The sequence below is a fragment of the Neoarius graeffei genome, chromosome 26 (genome assembly GCF_027579695.1).
Source record: "Neoarius graeffei isolate fNeoGra1 chromosome 26, fNeoGra1.pri, whole genome shotgun sequence".
NCBI classification, from domain to species: Eukaryota; Metazoa; Chordata; class Actinopteri; order Siluriformes; family Ariidae; genus Neoarius; species Neoarius graeffei.
The window spans coordinates 11,173,869-11,194,455 of NC_083594.1; the positions used below are offsets into that span (position 1 = coordinate 11,173,869).

Below are 20,587 nucleotides of genomic sequence, written 5' to 3' on the forward strand. Positions count from 1 at the left end.
GGGTTGCCTAGAGACCATATCTTGTTAACCACGTGAGTTTGTTTCCTCACTGATGCGACTGCGAGGGAAATATGTCTAAACGTACAGCCCCTGCTGCAAAACCAGCAGTTTCTAAAAAGTTACGAAATACGCAATTAACTGCCAAGCTTCGAGCAGAGCAATATCCAAATGAAAGGTACAACCCAGCGCTTTCCAGAGATTGCAGCCATTGCCAAATCATACATGTATTTCCCAGTCAGCTCTGTTGACTGTGAGAGGAGCTTTAGCAAATATAAAACACTTCTCACTGACGAGGGAATCTCTGACCGAATACAACACCAAATGCCTCACTGTCCTTTACTTCAATGGCGACGTGTCAAAAAGGTGGGAGATGCCTGGCTGCTCAAGAGATGTTTAGAATGGACAAATGAATTTTAGCTTGACAGGAGTTGATTAAGTTAAGCTGTATTAAGTTTATTAAGTTATGCTGTATAATTAAGTTGATTACAGCTTTGAGTTGTCATTACTGGGGTCTTAAATTGTTATGCATATCTACTTTTGAATAAACAGTGGCTATAACAAATGTTTCTGTATATGTTAAAATAAAACTGTTAATTTGACATATGTGGTTGTTTGTCATTTGACTTTTAGAGCTAGATATTGATTAAAACTGTAAAAATCCGAAACAACAAAAAACAAATATGAAAACCCCAAAAAATAAAACGGAATTTGAGAAAAAATAAAACGGATTTCATAGGGCCCTACAGACCGCTACCTATATGAATCCTTTTAATCGTAAAAATGACTTTTAGATTTATTGTTAATGCTTAAAGATCATAGGCAACGGTTTTCAATTTATGCACATTTGAAACTTTTATATGTGTAAAAAAAAAAACTTGTAATTTTCTTCTGGTCCCAAGAAGTATTGTTAATAAGTAATCATTAAAAAAAGTTAGTGCGGGTTGCAGCAAATTTCTGTTCGGTAATTTTCGTGACCACTCGGCGCGTGACGTCATTCAAGACAAACAAACCGCTTGAGTTGAGTCCACTTCCGTTTACTTGCATTGCCGTTTGGCTTGAGTGCAGACGTGCATTCGGGAATTTCCAAAGAAAAACCATGCCTTATTGTTGTGCAGTGAACTGTAACAACGGGACTGGTTCAGGAAGAAGTTTTTACTTTTTTCCGAGACAGGAGAAGAGGCTGAGCGAGAGGATTGGCTTTTTCCGAAAAAGAAGAGGCGGAGCGAGTCAAGTTTTTGGATAGCGCTTTTAACAATCAACATTGTCGCAAAGCAGCTTTACAGAATTTGAACAACTTAAAACATGAGCTAGTTTTATCCCTAATCTATCCCCAATGAGCAAGCCTGTGGTGACGGTGGCAAGGAAAAACTCCCTCAGATGACATGAGGAAGAAACCTCGAGAGGAACCAGACTCAAAAGGGAACCCATCCTCATTTGGGCAACAACAGACAACATGACTGACATTAACAGCTTTAACATGAAGTCCGTTTCGTTGATGTTATAAACTCTTCATTGATGGAAACGTGAGTGCAAAACTGTTCATGACAACTGCAGTCCCAAAGTTAGCAAGTCAACTGTAGTCCTCAGCCATAAAGTAAAAAAAAAAGTACTGTACTTGAAAAAAATCAAAACAGGCTATGCATAGCTGCAGTTCTTGCCGTTTCTTAACTCCAGTGACTGCTTTCTGAAACAGAAACACACACCCACAAACAGAGAAAGAACAAGAAGATTAAGAGTAAAACAAAAAAGTGAGGAAAAGCATTAAGAATAACAGCTGTAGTTAAATATACGCAGACTTGATTTGACAACTTACTGAGCTTAATGTGATGGGTGTACATGCCTCTGAACACAGTCCTGCAACGTCTGGGTCAATGGAGGTCAGCTTCAGTCTCAGGTTTGGCTCAGCATCCACCCTGCTTCTGTACTTTTGTTTTTATGACAACAAGTGAAGAGAAGCCTTTCTCGCACAGGTAGGTGGTCACAAAAGGAAGGAGAAATCGCACAGCCTTGTCAGAAAGCACAGGGTATTCACTGTACTGCATTATCCAAAAGTCCAACAGAGTGTGCTTTCTGAAAGATGCCTTCAGTGTTTCGTCACAAGACAGCGCTATTAACCTCTCCTGCTCAACAACAGTTAAGGCCATGTGAGAGGTGTCTATGTTGAAAGGGTTTCTCATCCAGCTGCTAGCTTCATATTTAGGCATCACTGGGAAATAATTGCAGAACTGTTGTCTGAGTGATGTGAGGTGTGCAGTGATGTTCACCCTGACTCCATCATCAAGCATCAGGTCATTGTCAGACAAAAAACTACTCCAAAGCAGGGAAAGCTGAAACATCACCTGTCTTGACTTTGATTTCAAATAACTCCAACTTTTTCAGCAGTGCACTGATTTTGTCCTGCACATCAAAAACATTGGAGAGTCCCTGTAGTCCCAAATTCAGGTCATTTAAACTTGAAAAAATGTCAGACAAGTATGCCAACTGACTGAGCCACACAGTGTCCTCAAAAATGTCTTGCAGGGGGAAATTTGTGTCCTGCAAGAACATCTGGACCTCTCTGTGCAATTCGAAAAGCCTCGAAAGCACCTTTCCTCTTGAAAGCCACCTTACTTCAGTATGAAGCAAGAGTTGGACATGCTCACTGCCCATCTCCTTGCAGAGCACATGAAATAAGCGAGCATTCATCGGTCTGGCCTTGATGAAGTTCAGTTTTTACAGCACAATCCAGCACGGACTTCAGGTCATCAGGCATCTTCACTGTCAGGTCATCAAGACATCTTCACTGTCAGCGCCTCACGATGGATGCTGCAGTGGGTCCAGCGCATCTCGGGTGCCACCTCTCGGATGCGAGCTGCTATCCCGCTGTTGCGACCCGTCATGGCCCTCGCTCTGTCAGTACATACGCCCACATGCTTTTCCCAGTCCAAGCCATGTTCCTGGATGAACTTCTTCAGTAACTGGAATATTTGCTCTGATGTAGTTCTGGTCTCCAGTGATTTACAGAACGTAAAGTCCTCTTGTGCCACACCGTCATATTCATTCTCACATAAACAATAAATTGGCCAAATCTGCAACATCTGTAGTCTCATCAAGCTGTATGGCAAAATATCTACTGTTCTTAATGCGCTCAATCAGTGTCTTTTTAACATCGTCAGCCATGTCGTTTATTCTCCTTGACACGATGTCATTTGAAAGCGGCACCAAGTTTAACACTCTGGCAGCTTTCTCTCCACACATGATACGTGTCATCTCTTTGGCTAATGGTAAACACAGCTGTTCCCCGATTGTGTGTGGTTTACCGGCTCTGGCGATCAGGAGGCTGGCACGATATGAAGCTTCCTGTGCTTTGGCTACGGGTGTACCATAGGACAGAGTGGTGGACTTGGACTGCTTCAGTTCATCACGTTTTCGTAAAAAAATAATCCACTGGTTTGTCCTCTAGTGCTGTGTTTTTTGGTTGTAAGATGCCGTTTGAGATGCGATGGTTTCATGGACTCATTGCTCAGAACGTCGCCACATACAAAACACTGCGGCCTGGGCAGCTCAGAGATGCCAACCTCTCAATAAACAGATCTGTAGTCCGGGGCCGAAGAATCTGTAGTTTTCGTATTGTCCGCTGTGCCGGACAGAAATATCGCAGTTGCAAACCGTGCATTGTGTGAAATACATTCCCTTTCGCCAGTGCTTAATTTGTGAAGTGGGAGGTCCCGGAACGCAGGAGGTGGGTGGGTCCGGCGACTCAAAAAACTTTACGCGCACACGCTGATCTTAGAAAACGCTTTAGTGACGAACAGTTACAGACAGTAATATGTTGTGATATATAAAATATTTTTTATTAGGCTATATATTAAATTATCAAATTTATTTTCTAAAATAACACTGTACTCATATCACAACCGGTTTATTTCACCATTGGAGATCAGATCACATAAGACATGCGTTACATGACTCATTTTAAGGATTTAAGTAGGGTATTTAAAATCAGTGCCAGCGGGACTTCGTGGCTCATGTGGATAAGGCATCATACTGTAAATCCAGGGACACGGGTTCGATTCCGACCTGCGTCGTTTTCCGAGCCCTCCCTGTTTTTCTCCTGCTCATTTCCTGTTTCTACACTGTCCTATCCAATAAAGGTGGAAAAAGCCCAAAAAAGAGAATAATTTAAAAGCAGTGCCAGCAAACATAAGTTTAGTTAAGAAATAAAGGGTTTACAAAACAAGTTGGAGAATTCATTTTAAACATTTTAGTAAGCTTTCCTGTTTTTTTTTTTTTTTTTTTGCCATTTTTTTCCATAGCGCAAGCTAACGGCTACAAAAAACCCGGTGTTCTATTGAGTGGAAGTATACACCCCATGCCCCCCCCCCTTCCCCTTTCGCATAGATTTTGTGGATGTCATAGGAGAGAAATCAACAAAATCAAAACCGAACACTAAACAAATTTTTATTTACTTATTTATTTAATTTATTGTTTGATTTTTTTTTCCCTTTGTGATGGTCACGGAGGTGATCTGATCCATTTAAATAGCTGCTGGAACACTGAATGAAATGAAAATAGCTGCTGGATCCGACGACTGAGGTTCCGGATCTTGTTCCGTCATGTTCCGGCTCAAATTAAGCCCTGCCTTTCGCGAAGGAACAATACACGGCCATGTCGCTGTATATTTATCATTAAATTTCTGGTTATTCTTGCTCGGCTTCTCCATCATCGGACGGCACCATCACGAATTTTGATTGGTCGAGTTCAAACCCGGAAGCGAATATCAACCAATCAGCGACGATGTATCACGAAAGCTTTGAATGATTCCCGCAGATTTCATCCTTCCGAAAATGCGGAACGGACTGAATTTTCTTCGATCATGGCGGACTTCAACGTACCAAACAAAAATGCGGAACGAACTGATTTTTTTCCGATCACTGCGAAATTCGTAGTTTCGAATTAACTGGTCGTAGTGGTGCAAAAGTGGCAGAAAATCGTATAAAATACGAAAATTTCGTAGTGGTTGGCATCTCTGGCAGCTCCTCTGTCCCGCTCCAAATGAATCCCAGTTTTATGTATTTTTCGTCATACTTCCTCCTCACTGGTTTCTGCCATTTGCTAGCAGTTCTGGGGCTGGTTTTGCCACTGTCGTTAGCATCTGCGCTTGGCTCACACACGTCCTCTTCAGTTCTCCCTCTCTCCTGATCCATGCTCCCATTCGCGAATTTAAGCCACGACAGTAATTTTGTCGTACTCGTCTGTGGTAATCCCTGATGTGGGTGGAGCACAGAAGCACGGCAGGCGAGAGTTGGTGTTCACACAGACACTTTATTTTACTTATTTTCATCAGCTTTTCAGCTTCTCTCACTCACACAATCGCACACGCAACACACGCGTTCTGGTCGGGGGAGACTCTTCTCTGCTCTCCCCCTCCTTTTATACTCCATCCCTGCAACAAACACACACACTGACACCAGGTGTAATGACTTGGCCACTTACCTTCCCTGACCCCGCCCTCTATTCACAGACTGCTGCTTGGCCATGCCCCTGCTGCCACATACCCCCACCGCCCGACTCAGGCCGGGGAGCCGTCCGGCCTGAAGCTGACCCCCCCCCGACAGGACAGGAAGTCTGCCACCACCATCTGTGCCCCCGGCCTGTGGATCACCTCGAACTTAAATGGCTGGAGAGCGAGATCCCAACGGGTGATCTGCGCATTGGCATCCTTCATGCAGTGGAGCCACTGGAGGGGCGTGTGGTCCGAACAGAGAGTGAAAGGGCGCCCCAGCAAGTATAGTATCGGAGGGTGAGGACTGCCCACTCGATGGCAAGACGCTCCTTTTCAATTGTGCTGTACTAGCTGTCAATGCGCAAAAGCATTCGGCTGTTGTACAGCACCGGGCACTCCTCGCCCTCCACCTCCTGGGACAAAATGGCCCCCAACCCCCTGTCTGATGCATCAGTCTGCACAATAAAGGGGAGAGAGAAGTCAGGGGAGTGTAAAAGTGGCCCCCCAGACAGTGCAGCTTTTACCTCAGAGAAGGCCTGTTGGCACTGCTCCGTCCACTGGACCGGATCTGGAGCCCCCTTTTTAGTGAGGTTGGTTTGCGGGCTGGTGACGTCCGAATAGTTAGGTAGAAACCTACGATAATAGCCAGCCAGCCCCAAGAACCGCCTCACCTCCCTTTTGGTCTTGGGCCTCGGGCAGGCCGCAATCACTGCAGTCTGGTTAATTTGGGGACACACCTGCCCATGTCCCAAGTGGAACCCCAGATACCGTACTTCCACCCGCCCAATTGCACACTTTTTTTGGGTTAGCTGTGAGGCCCGCCCGCCTCAACAACTTTAGAACAGCCTTCAGGTGTTCCAAGTGTCGTGGCCATTCATGACTGTAGATTATTATGTCACCTAGATAGGCGGCCGCGTAGGCAGCATGAGGGCGGAGGACCCTGTCCATAAGCTGCTGGAACGTAGCAGGCGCCCCAAACAACCCAAAAGGGAGCGTGACAAATTGGTGTAAGCCAAACGGTGTGGAAAAGGCTGTTTTCTCTCGGGATAGAGGAGTCAAGGGGATCTGCCAGTATCCCTTTGTCAGATCCAGTGTCGAATAAAAGTGAGCAGCGCCTAACCGATCAAGCAACTCATCAATGCGAGGCATTGGGTACGCGTCAAATTTAGACACTGCGTTGACCTTCTTCTATAGTCCACACAGAACCGGACTGACCCATCGGTCTTGGGAACCAGGACCACTGGGCTGCTCCAGTCACTGTGGGACTCCTCGATTATGCCTATTTCGAGCATGGCCTTGAGTTCGTCCCGAACTACCTCTTTCTTTTGTTCGGGCAAGCGGTAAGGGCGGCTATGCACTACCACCCCCGGGAGCGTTTAGATGTGGTGTTTTATGAGGTGGGTACAACCCGGAAAGGGCGAGAACACGTCGGAAAATTCCTTCTGCAACTTGGCTACCTCCGTGAGTTGGGTCAGCGAGAGGTGGTCTCCGCAAGGGACCGGAGTGGTCCGAGATGTTATCTTTTTTTACCTCCGGCCCCAGCTCCGCCTTCTCACATAAAGAAAGTCTTGTATGATGTGCTGGGGGTCCCTGCATTGGGTGTAGTTTTGAAAACAAGCTGGGACCCAGTATGCCTATGCCATTCTCTATTCCTGTGTTGATAAGAAATAGAAAAAATAGAGCATATTTAACCCAGGGGGTAAACCAGTCTAGTCTCCTTCCTGTTTCAAAACATCATCAGAGTGCCCAAGCGGATATTACTTCTAGACTTTCTGTAAAGCTAGCTCTTCTGAACGTTAGATCACGCAAACAAGTCATTGTAGGGCTGCTCAATATTGGAAAAAATCAATATCACGATTTTTTCAGTAAATATCGATATCGCGATTTTTAAAACGATATTTATACACCTTTTTTTAAAGCCCTGATCATCAACACCTGAGGCACCGGGCCACATTTTTATAGTACAGGCCTCATAGGCTACCTGTCAACCCTTCCCGTTGTACCCTGAAACGCCTTTTACTTAAACTATTTACTGTGCAAGCGCGTACTTTGCATAGGTCCTATAGCCTGCACAAGGCTCACGTTCTCCTCACTCAACATTTCCGATCACAGAGGATGGAGCCAGCGCTGGTATTACCAGTGATTACTGCGTAACGTCCACACTGGCTCGTAGCCAGCCAAGGATAAAATCTCTCTCTCTCACACACACACACACACACACACACACACACACACACACACTACAACGTAAGCTTGTGTGTTGTTAAGAAACCAACATTAAACACGCACAATATAGAGACAAGTCCTTAAGAATTAACATACATGAAAATAGGCTTCTCTTCCTTCATCTTCCAAATGTGGACTCCGCTATCTTTTTGGCATGTCAGCATTGAAATACCATTTGCAGAGATATTTCACTCGCCATTAAGAAAAGTAAAAGCAACACATGATTAGGGCTACATGATTAGCAGGGGGACACCGTTTTAAGCACACGGAATTTTAAAAACAATGTAATTACATCTGAGTCCGTCTACATCGCGCAATAAACCCGTCCTTAGCAGAACCTACTTCAAAGCTTGATGCGAGCTGCAGATGCACAAGTCAAAATCAAATGAACCCAACATGCCGCGGCGGGCAACATTAATAACCAAATTCCCTTACCTTAAAACGCTGCCTTGACCACAGGACGACTCGCAATTATTCCACTTAAATCCACACGGTTTAACACATCTAACACAGCTAGCAAGCTGGATATGTGCTAATATCGTTGTGCTTGTTTTCTTCCGTAGATGCCATTTTTACATTACCCAGTCCCACATCCAAAAATATGACGTAAGTATATGTTAATTGTATTATTATAACTATTAGCAAGCAAATCAAACAACATATTAAGAAATCAATATATCAAATCACCCGACACGTATGAAAACAGAAGAACTGATTTTTTACTGTTGCGGAGATATCGCGGGAGTAGAATGGATGACGTATGCAAGGCTACGGTGTGCCTTAGGGGACAGAAGGGTTCGTTTTACCTTACTGTCACGTCAATGTTATTGTTGTTTTATTGCCATTGTAGAAATATTGTGCACGTCCCTTTCGACAAATGACAAAAAATCGTTTCATATCGATATTATGAATTTTGATATCGTTTGACACCAATATTGATATCATGATAAAAATACGATATATTGCACAGCTCTAAGTCTTTGTTAATTAATGATCTTATCTGCAAACATAATCTTGATTTTTTGCTTCTAACTGAAACTTGGCTGGATCAAGCAAATAGTGCTACCACCCTTATTGAAGCAACTCCCCCAAATTTTAATTTTATGAATGTTACCCGACAGGGCAAAGGTGGAGGGATCGCAAATATATTCAAAGCCTCTTTTCAATGTAAACAATCCTCACTTGGTGATTTTACATCCTTTGAACACTTATGTGCACTTGTTACATGCTCTCCTAACATTATTATTATTATTATTATTATTATTAACTATTTACAGGCCTCCGAGACATTCAGCCAAAGTTTTTCTGGAAGAGTTTGGTGAACTGTTGTCAGTCATTTGCTTAGAGTTTGACTGTCTTATTATATCTGGGGATTTTAACTTGCATGTAGATAATCCTGAAAACACTTTATGCCAAAGAACTACTTGCACTTATTAACAACTTCAGCCTAGTACAACATGTACAGGGGCCGACCCACTCTCGTGGTCATACCTTTGACCTCGTCATCACAAAGGGTCTTACTGTTTCTACTACTGTTGTTGACCTGGCCTTATCTGATCATTTTTGTGTTTTCTCTGATGTTTCTATGTCTCCTCACATTCAGAACAGCTCAATGACTATGGGTAGGAGAGTCATAAACGACAACACGTGTTCTCTTTGAGCAAGCTCTCTCTCGGATCTCAACCAAAATGTCAGACTCTGTAGATGATTTACTGGAAATTTTTTATTTAAATATGACCCAAATTATGGATGATATTGCTCCATTCAAAATCAAAAGAGTCAGTGATAAGCAGCATGGAAGCAATACCCAGCTGTTAAACTGCTAAAGAGAGAATGTAGAAAGACTGAAAGAAAATGGTGCAAAACTAAACTTTACATCCATTATCAAATCCATAAAGAGATGTTTTGTAAATATAATTATGAAATTCATAAAGCAAGACAGTCTTTCTTCTCCAACATCAACAGGAATATGAACAATGCCTGTGTGCTATTTTCAACAGTAGAGAAGCTAACAAATCCCCCACCACAATTAGCACCTGAACTTCTCTCAGTTAATAAATGCAATGAGTTTGCATCCTTCTTCAAAGGTAAAATTGATAAAATACGACAGAATATTGCTCATAATATATCTCAGTTGCAAATAATTGAAAAACTGCAATCACCAGTGACACAGACAGATAACTTCAACACAATGTCAGAATTTTGTTTAATTGATTGAGACTCTTGAACAAACTGTACAAAATCTCAGTTCCTCAACATCTGAATTGGACATTCTGCCCACCAACTTTAAGTCTGTTCTACATCTTATAATTACAGATGTGCTTCAAATCATAAATACATCCCTAGAGACTGGCATTGTTCCTGTGTCCTTGAAAAAAGCCGTTGTAAAGCCCCTACTTAAAAAGAATAATCTGGATGCTTCAGTATTAAATAACTACAGGCCATTATCAAATCTACCATTCATCGGGAAAATCCTTGAAAAAATTGTCTTCAATCAATTAACTGCCTTCTTGATATCAAACAGCTGTTTTGATAACTTTCAATCAGGATTTCGTGCCAATCATAGCACTGAAACAGCACTGATTAACGTTATAAATGACATGCGTCTTAATACTGATGCAGGCAAAACATCGGTCCTGGTATTACTGGACCTCAGTGCAGCTTTTGATACTGTTGATCACAACGTACTGCTATATCGACTTGAACATTGGGTTGGGTTGACTGGTAATCAATTGGTTAAAATCATACTTAAAAGATAGAAGCTTCTTTGTTACCATGGGAAATTGTACCTCAACGTCAATGTCCTTGACCTGTGGTGTCCCCCAGGGGTCGATTCTTGGACCATTACTTTTCAACCTTTATATGCTCCCACTTGGGCAAATTATCAAGAACAATTCAATTTTATATCACTGCTATGCAGATGACACCCAAATTTATCTTGCTCTATCACCTAATGATTATGCCCCCCTTGAATGTCTCTACCAGTGTATCGATCAAATCAACAACTGGATGTCACAAAATTTTCTTCAGCTGAACACAGATAAAACAGAAGTAATTCTATTTGGGAAAAAAAGATGAAAGACTTAGGATTACCACTATTCTTGACACAAAGGGGATTAAAACAAAAGAAATGGTTAAAAATCTTGGTGTTTTCATTGACAGCGAGCTAAACTTTGACAGTCACATGAAAGCAATCACTAAAACGCCATTTTATCACCTAAAAAACATTTCCAAACTAAGAGGACTTATGTCAAAAAATGATCTGGAAAAACTTATACATGCCTTCATCTCTAGTAGGGTTGATTACTGCAATGGCCTTTTCACAGGCCTGCCAAAAAAAACCCGTCAAACGACTTCAGCTGGTTCAAAATGCAGCAGCTAGGGTTCTCACACGAACAAAAAGAACAGAGCACATTACTTCAATTTTAAGGTCCCTTCACTGGCTTCCAGTAAGCTACAGAATTGACTTTAAAGCATTGCTGCTGGTGTACAAATCTCTAAATGGTACAGGGCCCAGTTACCTCTCTGATATGTTGCAGCGGCCAATCCCAATCAGATCTACCAGATCGCAGCAGAAAAATGTACTGTTAAAACCTGTTGTTAAAACAAAGTGTGGTGAAGCAGCTTTTAGCTACTATGCAGTACAGCTATGGAACCAACTGCCAGAGGACATCAAAAATGCTCCTGCTGTTGGCAGCTTCAAATCTAGGTTAAAGACCAAGCTGTTTTCAGATGCTTTCTGCTAAATTATTAATATTGCCATCTCTACATGTTTTAAACTCTTTACTTTTACAGTCTCTCCATGTTTTAAATTTTACTTAACTTTTATTCTATTTTATTCTGCTGTTTTTTATTGAACTTTTATCTCATTTTATTGTTTTATTTCTACTATTGTTTAATTCTTATTAATTTTCTTCCCCATTTATTTTATGTAATTTTATTTTCTATTGTTTACTGTTTTGCTTTTACTTCTGTAAAGCACATTGAACTGCCACTGTGTATGAAATGTGCTATATAAATAAACTTGCCTTGCCTTGCCTCTGGGACTACCACCGGCAACGCCACGGGGACCCCCTCATTTCCACGTTTTAAAAGGTTGAGGTGGCAGACTTGCAGTGCCCCACCCCTATCCGTTCGTTTCACCTAATAGTTGACGTCCCCGACTCATCGTGTGACCTCGAAGGGCCCTTGCCACTTGGCGACTAATTTAGAACTCGACGTGGGCAATAATACGAGTACTTTGTCTCCCGGCATGAACTCTCTAAGGTTCGTGCCCCTGTCATACAGTCGGCTTTAATGTTCTTGTGCCTGTTGCAAATTCTCCTGGGTTAGGTGCGTGAGGGTGTGGAGTTTTGCACGCAGGCCAAGAACGTACTGTATTTCATTTTTACTCGGTGAAGGTCCCTCCTCCCAATTTTCCCGCAGCCCATCCAGAATGCCACGCGGCTTACGCCCATATAATAATTCAAAGGGAGAAAATCCTGTGGAGGCTTGCGGGACCTCTTGTACTGCGAATAACGGGTTCGAGCCACTTATCCCAATTACGCGCATCTTCACTAACGAATTTCCGGATTATGTTTTTGAGTGTCTGGTTAAATCGCTCTACTAATCCATCCGTTTGTGGGCGATGGACACTGGCGCGGATAGACTTAACCCATACAGCTCGTGCAGTGTGCGTGACATAAACGAGGTGCCTTGGTCTGTCAGGATTTCTTTCGGAACCCCGACCCGGGAGATAAAGCGGAAGAGCGCTTCCGCAATACTGCGTGCTGAGATATTGCGGAGAGGCACTGCTTCCGGATATCGCGTTGCATAGTCCACTAGAACTAAAATAAAGCGATATCCCCGTGCTGACCGATGTAATGGCCTGACGAGATCCATCCCGATTCGCTCAAATGGGGTCTCGATTAGAGGAAGAGGGCGCAACGATGCTTTTGGAGCGGCCGCAGGATTTACTAATTGGCATTCACGGCACACCACCGACAGACATCCCCGCGAATCCTTGGCCTATAGAACCGGGCCATTATTCAGGCTAGTGTTTTGTCTTGCCCCAAGTGTCCAGCCATGGGATTAAAGTGAGCCGCATGGAACACGAGTTCCCTACGACTTTTTGGGATTAACAACTGGGCTACTTGTTCCTTAGTTTGAGTGTCCTGCGTCACTCGGTACAATCTCTCTTTAATAATGGCAAAATAGGGGAAGGTCGGTGCCGCGCGTGGCTGAAGAGTTTGACCATCGAATTACTCTCACTTGGTCAAACGCATGCCGCGGAGTCTCGTCTCGCGATTGCTCTAACGGGAAATCCCCAAGGAAATCCCTGAGAGAGGGAGGAGGAGTGGGTTGCTCCTCACTCTGACGCGGTGTTGACATAGACGGCTCTGTGACAGCTTCTCCAGCCAATGCCGCACCGGGATCTTCCCGTGACCTACTAGGGCAGGACCCACTACGTGTTAAATACTCCATTAGTTCTTTAAATCCCGGCCAATCAGTACCCAAAATCAACGAGTGGGTAAGACGAGGATTAACCGCCACCTTTAGTCTATGCGTTTTGCCCCGGAATAGAATATGGACAGACACTAGTGGGCAGCGGTCTCAAAAGTAGCCGGTCACCGGCGGCAAATCGCCGGCTATGGCTTGTTATGCCGCCGGCTATTATCAGTCGAGTCACAAAATTTAATATTAAATATTTCTGACAGCAAAAAAAGTTGTGAACATAAATTACATCCACTATGTCATGTATGTCCGTTGCCGCGACAACTGTGTTTACATCCTCGACACGAGTGCAGCCATTACTGCCACCTGTGTTGCCAGATTGTGTTTACATCCTCGACATGAGTGCAGCCATTTCTGCCGCCTGTGTTGCCAGATTGCGCGTTTTCCCGCCCAATTTGGGCGGTTTTAAGTGCATTTTGGCGGGTTTTGAACATATTTTGGGCTGTAAAACGTCAGCAGTATCTGGCAACATTTTTTTTTACTTAATACAAGAAATTAATGGATGCCAACATTTTTGCCAAAATGGTATTTTATTTTCCATTGTTTAGGCAGCTTCAGCATCATACTGTGAGATTCTGTTCAAATTGTTTTTTTCTTCTATGAAGCCTGAGCCATTTATTTTATTAGTTTATAATTATTGTTTAATTTAGTCTTCAGGAGAGACTGCCTGCACACAGCACTAGTATTAATAGTTTTTTTTTTTCTTACATGAAAGCTGAGGCATTTATATTATATTTTAAGGTAACTTCATGTTGTGCTGTGAGGTTTTCTGCACTTTAACTTTTGAACCAACAGGTGCATTTGGATAAGTAAAGCCTATTTTTCTGCATTTTTGTAGTCCTGGTAATCTTTTATATTGGTAAAGTTGTTTATAGGACCATTTCTCAGTGTCTGTTTTTTTTAATCAATAGTTTTTCAGGAATAACTTAATATTTAACATATCACTCAATTTTAAACAACCCCCGCACCTCCCCATAGTCTCCAAAATTTCTGTGGGAAACACTGGCGTGCGTAACAACGCTAATCAAGCTTAAGCTAGACGACCCACCTCAAATACCCGTCCTGGGTAAATGTTATCCCAATTTTAGATGGCCTGTTCCAAACCATCCCGCCCCATGAAAAATTTGTACTCCATCCATCCATCCATCCATCCATCCATCCATCCCTCCCTGCCTGCCTGCCGCTGGCAGACATTTTACCATTTTGCACCCTGCTATTCTCACAATCTTTGAAGCCCCTGAGTGGGTAATGGTGGACATCCCCGTGCGCGCACACCTTCACCGCTTATGCTCCCCCCAATGCCTCACCTTGCACCAGGCGTTGGTGAATTGAGATCTGATTACAACCGGAATCTACCAAAGCGTGATATGTATCCCCTTGAATACTCACCAGTATGCGATACGTTCTGGCCCGATCGGGGGCAGTTTCTGGCACGTCGGGGATCTGGATGACAGCACCCATTTCCCTTGTGAAGCTCGGACTCTGGAGATGCTCCGATTCCCCGCCGCGCCAGCACACCGGCCCAGGCTTTCCCTGTGCACTGGTGTTATGGGTGTCACTCACCTGAGGGGGAGATAACACAGACACAGAAGAGGGAGATGGGAGGACACCACGAGTGCGACAGGACGGCTGGGGAGGAGCCAGCTGCCGCCTTTGTGGCAGGGGAACAGGGTGGAGAGGGGGACAAAAGACAGGAGAGAGAGAGAGAGAGAGAGAGGGAAAAGAGAAGTGAGGGGAGACGCCTCGTCTGCCTGCCGTCGGAGTCGCCTACAGATGGTCCTCCGCCAGCTCAATGGCTCGTTCCAGTGACGCCGGACGGTGACACTGGACCCATTCTGCCATTCTTTCCGGAAGTTGAGGGATAAACTGCTCCAGTGCCGCCAGATTGATGATCTCGGCGTCGCGGTCTTCCGCCCTCACCCACCGCCGGCAGGCGTCCCGGAGTTGCTGACCGAATGCAAATGGCCAGCCGACCTCCTCCAGTGCCAGCGTCCAGGAGCGCTGACGATGTTGCTGCTCCGGGGAGCGGCCGAGCTGCTGCAGATTGGCTTTCTTTAGGTCGGCATAGACCAGTCGGTTGTCAGCAGGGAGCTGCTGTGCTGCGAGCTGCGCCTCGCCAGTCAGCAGCAGGAGGTGGCGCGCTGCTCCTGCGGCCACCCCCACGCCTCGGCTGCCTGCTCAAAGAGAGCGAGGAACACTTCCGGTTGTCCTGAGGTCCCATCTTCGTGAGGGCAGGGGCTTCAAAGTTTGGGAGAATAGCAGGGTACAAATAATTTACAGCAGGGTGCAAAATGGTAAAATGTCTGTCAGCGGCAGACATAATGCACGCAAAGCATGCAGGGATAGATAGATAGATAGATAGATAGATAGATAGATAGATAGATAGATAGATAGATAGATAGATAGATGCAAGTACGAATTTTTCATGGGGTGGGATGGTTTGGAACAGGCCATCTAAAATTGGGATAACATTTACCCGGGACAGGTATTTGAGTTGGGTCGTCTAGCTTAAGCTTGATTCGCGTTGTTACGCACGCCAGTGTTTCTCACAGAAATTTTGGAGACTATGGGGGCAAGCCATGGGGGAGGCGTGAGGGTTGTTTAAAATTGAGTGATACTGCTGACGTTTTACAGCCCAAAATATGTTCAAAACCCGCCAAAATGCACTTAAAACCGCCCAAATTGGGCGGGCAACACAGGCGGCAGTAATGGCTACACTCATGACTCGAGGATGTAAACACAGTTGACGCGGCAACGGACATACATGACATTTTGGATGTAATTTACGTTCACAACTTTTGTTGCTGTCAGAAATATTTAATATTAAATTTTGTGACTCGACTGACAATAGTCGGCGGCATAACAAGCTACAGCCGGCGATTTGCCGCCGGTGACCAGCTACTTTTGAGACCGCTGTGAGGGTAGCAACAGCGGTGGCCGACAGCCCTGCTGACGTGAGCAGGTGCCGGAACGCCTGGCGATCTTCCTGCTGGGCCAGCATCAAGGCTTCGAAGCGCTGCTGCTGCTCCTTCGGGAGGGTGATCAGCGCTTGATGCTGGTTTTGCTGGGCAGTAGCGAGGGCAAGGATGAGCTCTTCGAATGGGGAGGACTCCATGGGGTGGTTCCCTTCTGTATCTCCCAGGTCTCGGCACCACTGTAGTAATCCCTGATGTGGGTGGAGCACAGAAGCACAGCAGTCGAGAGTTGGTGTTCACACAGACACTTTTTATTTTGCTTATTTACATCAGCTTTTCAGCTTCTCTCACTCACACAATCACACACGCATTCTGGTCTGGGGAGACTCTGCTCTCCCCCTCTTTTTATACTCCATCCCTGCAACAAACAAACACACACATTAATTGACACCAGGTGTAATGACTTGGCCACTTACCTTCCCCGACCCCGCTCTCTATTCACAGACTGCTGCTTGGCCAAGCCCCCGCTGCCACATCGTCATAATTAGCAAAGCCACCTCCACCTTTTCCTATCACAGCCTCGTCCGTAGCTACCAATGGCGGATAACCGTCTGTCAGCAGAACCGGCGGGAATGCGTACGTACGCTACATATGGCTGCCCAGAAGCACTTGCAAACTTTTTTTTAAATTATTAACTTAATTTGTATCTCCTTTCATTTTCTTGTCATCGGTTGATATTTTCATCCATTCAGATATTATGGATAGTATTTCACGTTTTATTTTCATATCATCTCTAGCCGCTATATCCTGTTCTACAGGGTCGCAGGCAAGCTGGAGCCTATCCCAGCTGACTACGGGCGAAATGCAGGGTACACCCTGGACAAGTCGCCAGGTCATCACAGGGCTGACACATAGACACAGACAACCATTCACACACTCATTCGCACTTACGGTCAATTTAGAGTCACCAGTTAACTTAACCTGCATGTCTTTGGACTGTGGGGGAAACCGGAGCACCCGGAGGAAACCCACGCGGTCGTTTTATTTATTTTTTTATTTATATTTAATTAAGTAATTCTTTGGCGTACCACTCGAATGGAGCCCGCGTACCACAGTTTGAGAATCACTGATTTATAGGATAGATTTTACCAGTGTTTCAATGATTTCTGACCTAAATAGTATTAATGTATACACATTTGAAATTTCACCTTAAAGTTCAATATGCAAGTTAAACTGTTTTGTTATCGATTACTTGGGTATATGATAGATTGAAAAATCTACGGGATACCTTATTTATCTATGATCAAGTAGTGTTGTAACAAAATGCGCATGAAAATATGAACAGTGGTTTGCTCCATCTTATGCAATCCAATGAAGAGAATCGATCATCATGACGACCTGTTGATCACAAAGGGATCTGAACCCAAGAACTGCCGCCTTAAAATAAGTTGCTGTATTACTATAACTAATTTTAGAATGTTTCTGATGCAATTACCGTAACATGTGTATAACTAATGCACTGAAAAGAAAAGTAAGGCAACTGCATATTAAAGTTTAAATTTTGGCACTTTATTAAATGGACTAGATTAAGAGTAAAACATATTTAAAGGAAAAGAAAACTTAAATGTATGAATTAAGTTTGCAGAAAGAATATGTACAACCCTGATTCCAAAAAAGTTGGGACAAAGTACAAATTGTAAATAAAAACGGAATGCAATAATTTATAAATCTCAAAAACTGATATTGTATTCACAATAGAACATGGACGACATATCAAATGTTGAAAGTGAGACATTTTGAAATTTCATGCCAAATATTGGCTCATTTGAAGTTTCATGGCAGCAACACATCTCAAAAACGTTGGGACAGGGGCAATAAGAGGCTGGAAAAGTTAAAGGTACAAAAAAGGAACAGCTGGAGGACCAAATTGCAACTCCTCAGGTCAATTGGCAGTAGGTCATTAACATGACTGGGTATAAAAAAGAGCATCTTGGAGGGGCAGCGGTTCTCAGAAGTAAAGATGGGAAGAGGATCACCAATCCCCCTAATTCTGCGCCGACAAATAGTGGAGCAATATCAGAAAGGAGTTCGACAGTGTAAAATTGCAGAGAGTTTGAACATATCATCTCCAGGGCATAATATCATCAAAAGATTCAGAGAATCTGGGAGAATCTCTGTGTGTAAGGGTCAAGACCGGAAAACCATACCGGGTGCCCGTGATCTTCGGGCCCTTAGACGGCACTGCATCACATACAGGCATGCTTCTGTACTGGAAATCACAAAATGGGCTCAGGAATATTTCCAGAGAACATTATCTGTGAACGCAATTCACCGTGCCAGCCGCCGTTGCCAGCTAAAACTCTATAGTTCAAAGAAGCAGCCGTATCTAAACATGATCCAGAAGCGCAGACGTCTTCTCTGGGCCAAGGCTCATTTAAAATGGACTGTGGCAAAGTGGAAAACTGTTGTGGTCAGACGAATCAAAATTTGAAGCTCTTTATGGAAATCAGGGACGCCGTGTCATTCGGACTAAAGAGGAGAAGGACGACCCAAGTTGTTATCGGCGCTCAGTTCAGAAGCCTGCATCTCTGATGGTATGGGGTTGCATTAGTGTGTGTGGCATGGGCAGCTTACACATCTGGAAAGACACCATCAATGCTGAAAGGTATATCCAGGTTCTAGAGCAAAATATGCTCCCATCCAGACGACGTCTCTTTCAGGGAAGACCTTGCATTTTCCAACATGACAATGCCAAACCACATACTGCATCAATTACAGCATCATGGCTGCATAGAAGAAGGGTCCGGGTACTGAACTGGCCAGCCTGCAGTCCAGATCTTTCACCCATAGAAAACATTTGGCGCATCATAAAACGGAAGATGCGACAAAAAAGACCTAAGACAATTGAGCAACTAGAATCCTACATGAGACAAGAATGGGTTAACATTCCTATCCCTAAACTTGAGCAACTTGTCTCCTCAGTCCCCAGACGTTTACAGACTGTTGTAAAGAGAAAAGGGGATGTCTCTCAGTGGTAAACATGGCCTTGTCCCAACTTTTTTGAGATGTGTTGTTGTCATGAAATTTAAAATCACCTAATTTTTCTCTTTAAATGAAACATTTTCTCAGTTTAAACATTTGATATGTCATCAATGTTCTATTCTGAATAAAATATGGAATTTTGAAACTTCCACATCATTGCATTGTTTTTATTTACAATTTGTACTTTGTCCTAACTTTTTTGGAATCGGTGTTTTGTGTGTGTCTGTGAGCTCAGTAAGAAGTTCATTAACAGTTCATGCTTCAATGTAATGGTACCTGTGTGATGACTCTGTGCAGGTAGCAGGCAGACAGTTTAGTCTGTCTGTCTGCTCCCTGGCCTTGGCACTGGATTGTCGCAGATTAACTAGGCCTGTTCTGAAACTATGAGCTATGCTGTGAGAAATGAGAGCAGCACCTTCCCGAGTGGGACGGATACCGTCCCGCCCTAACAGGTTTGTTGTTTGATCTTTAGCTGTGTGAGGACATAAAAACCGAGACATCCATGGATGGAGAGACCTCAGAAGCCTGTGTGAAGAAAGAGGAGACGCTAGAGCTGAATATCTACAACTATGGAGACGATCTCGACAACCCACCTGAAGGTCTCTCCGTTAAAGTGGAAGATCCTGACGATAAAGACTATCTCTGTAAGACATTAGGCCACTCTGGTGCTCAGTAACACTCACTGTTTATTCTACCCTGCACACTATCTGGTGCACTAAAAGTGCAATACAGTACATTTGGGATGTAGCCTCAGTCTCTCTTATTTTAATCAACAAATTGTGACCTTTAGATTTTTTACTGATTAAAGTATGAACTTTGTTTATAGAGCGTGTAACATGGTAGCGAGGAGTGAGAGAAACTTACTTATTTAAAATACTTTAGTCATTATAAACTGATGTTAACCTGAACAAAAAAAGTATGGAATATCACACGATGGGTGTGTGTAAAAATCTATGCCGCGTGATTTTATTTTCATATAACGACATGGCCCAAAGTGTAGGATTCCCCTCAAACCATAGTGATTTGCTTGTTATTGCAATTTTTAATTTATTAATGAATGACACATTGAATGAATGTTTAATTTGTTTCTGTTTACATTTAATGTGGCCTAATGTCTGTCATTCTCTCCAGCCACTCCTGTGTTTTATTCTGAGACCAAAAAAAAAAAAAGTGGGATGTCGTGTGACTGAGAAACCAGAAAGCACAAAGTCCTCTGTCTTGAAGATTCTTCCATCTTGGGGAAACTTACTGACTGATATCTGGGTCTCCTTCCATAAATGTTAAATAAATGTGGCCTAACGTCTTCACCACATTAGAAGATTATAGTTTTTTGTTTTGTTTTGTTTTCCTCTTTCTTCCACCTGTTTTTTGTCCAGTGTGGTCACCTGCTAGTATCCACCCACTAGCCAGGTCTCTCTAACCATGT

The 20,587-nt window shown here is 43.7% G+C and overlaps 1 protein-coding gene across 1 annotated transcript in view; it reads left to right on the plus strand.

Moving 5' to 3' along the window:
- Positions 1 to 20,587, plus strand: part of LOC132874669 (uncharacterized) — a 56,251-nt gene that overhangs the window by 21,606 nt on the left and 14,058 nt on the right. The gene's annotated exons all lie outside the window — the stretch shown is intronic.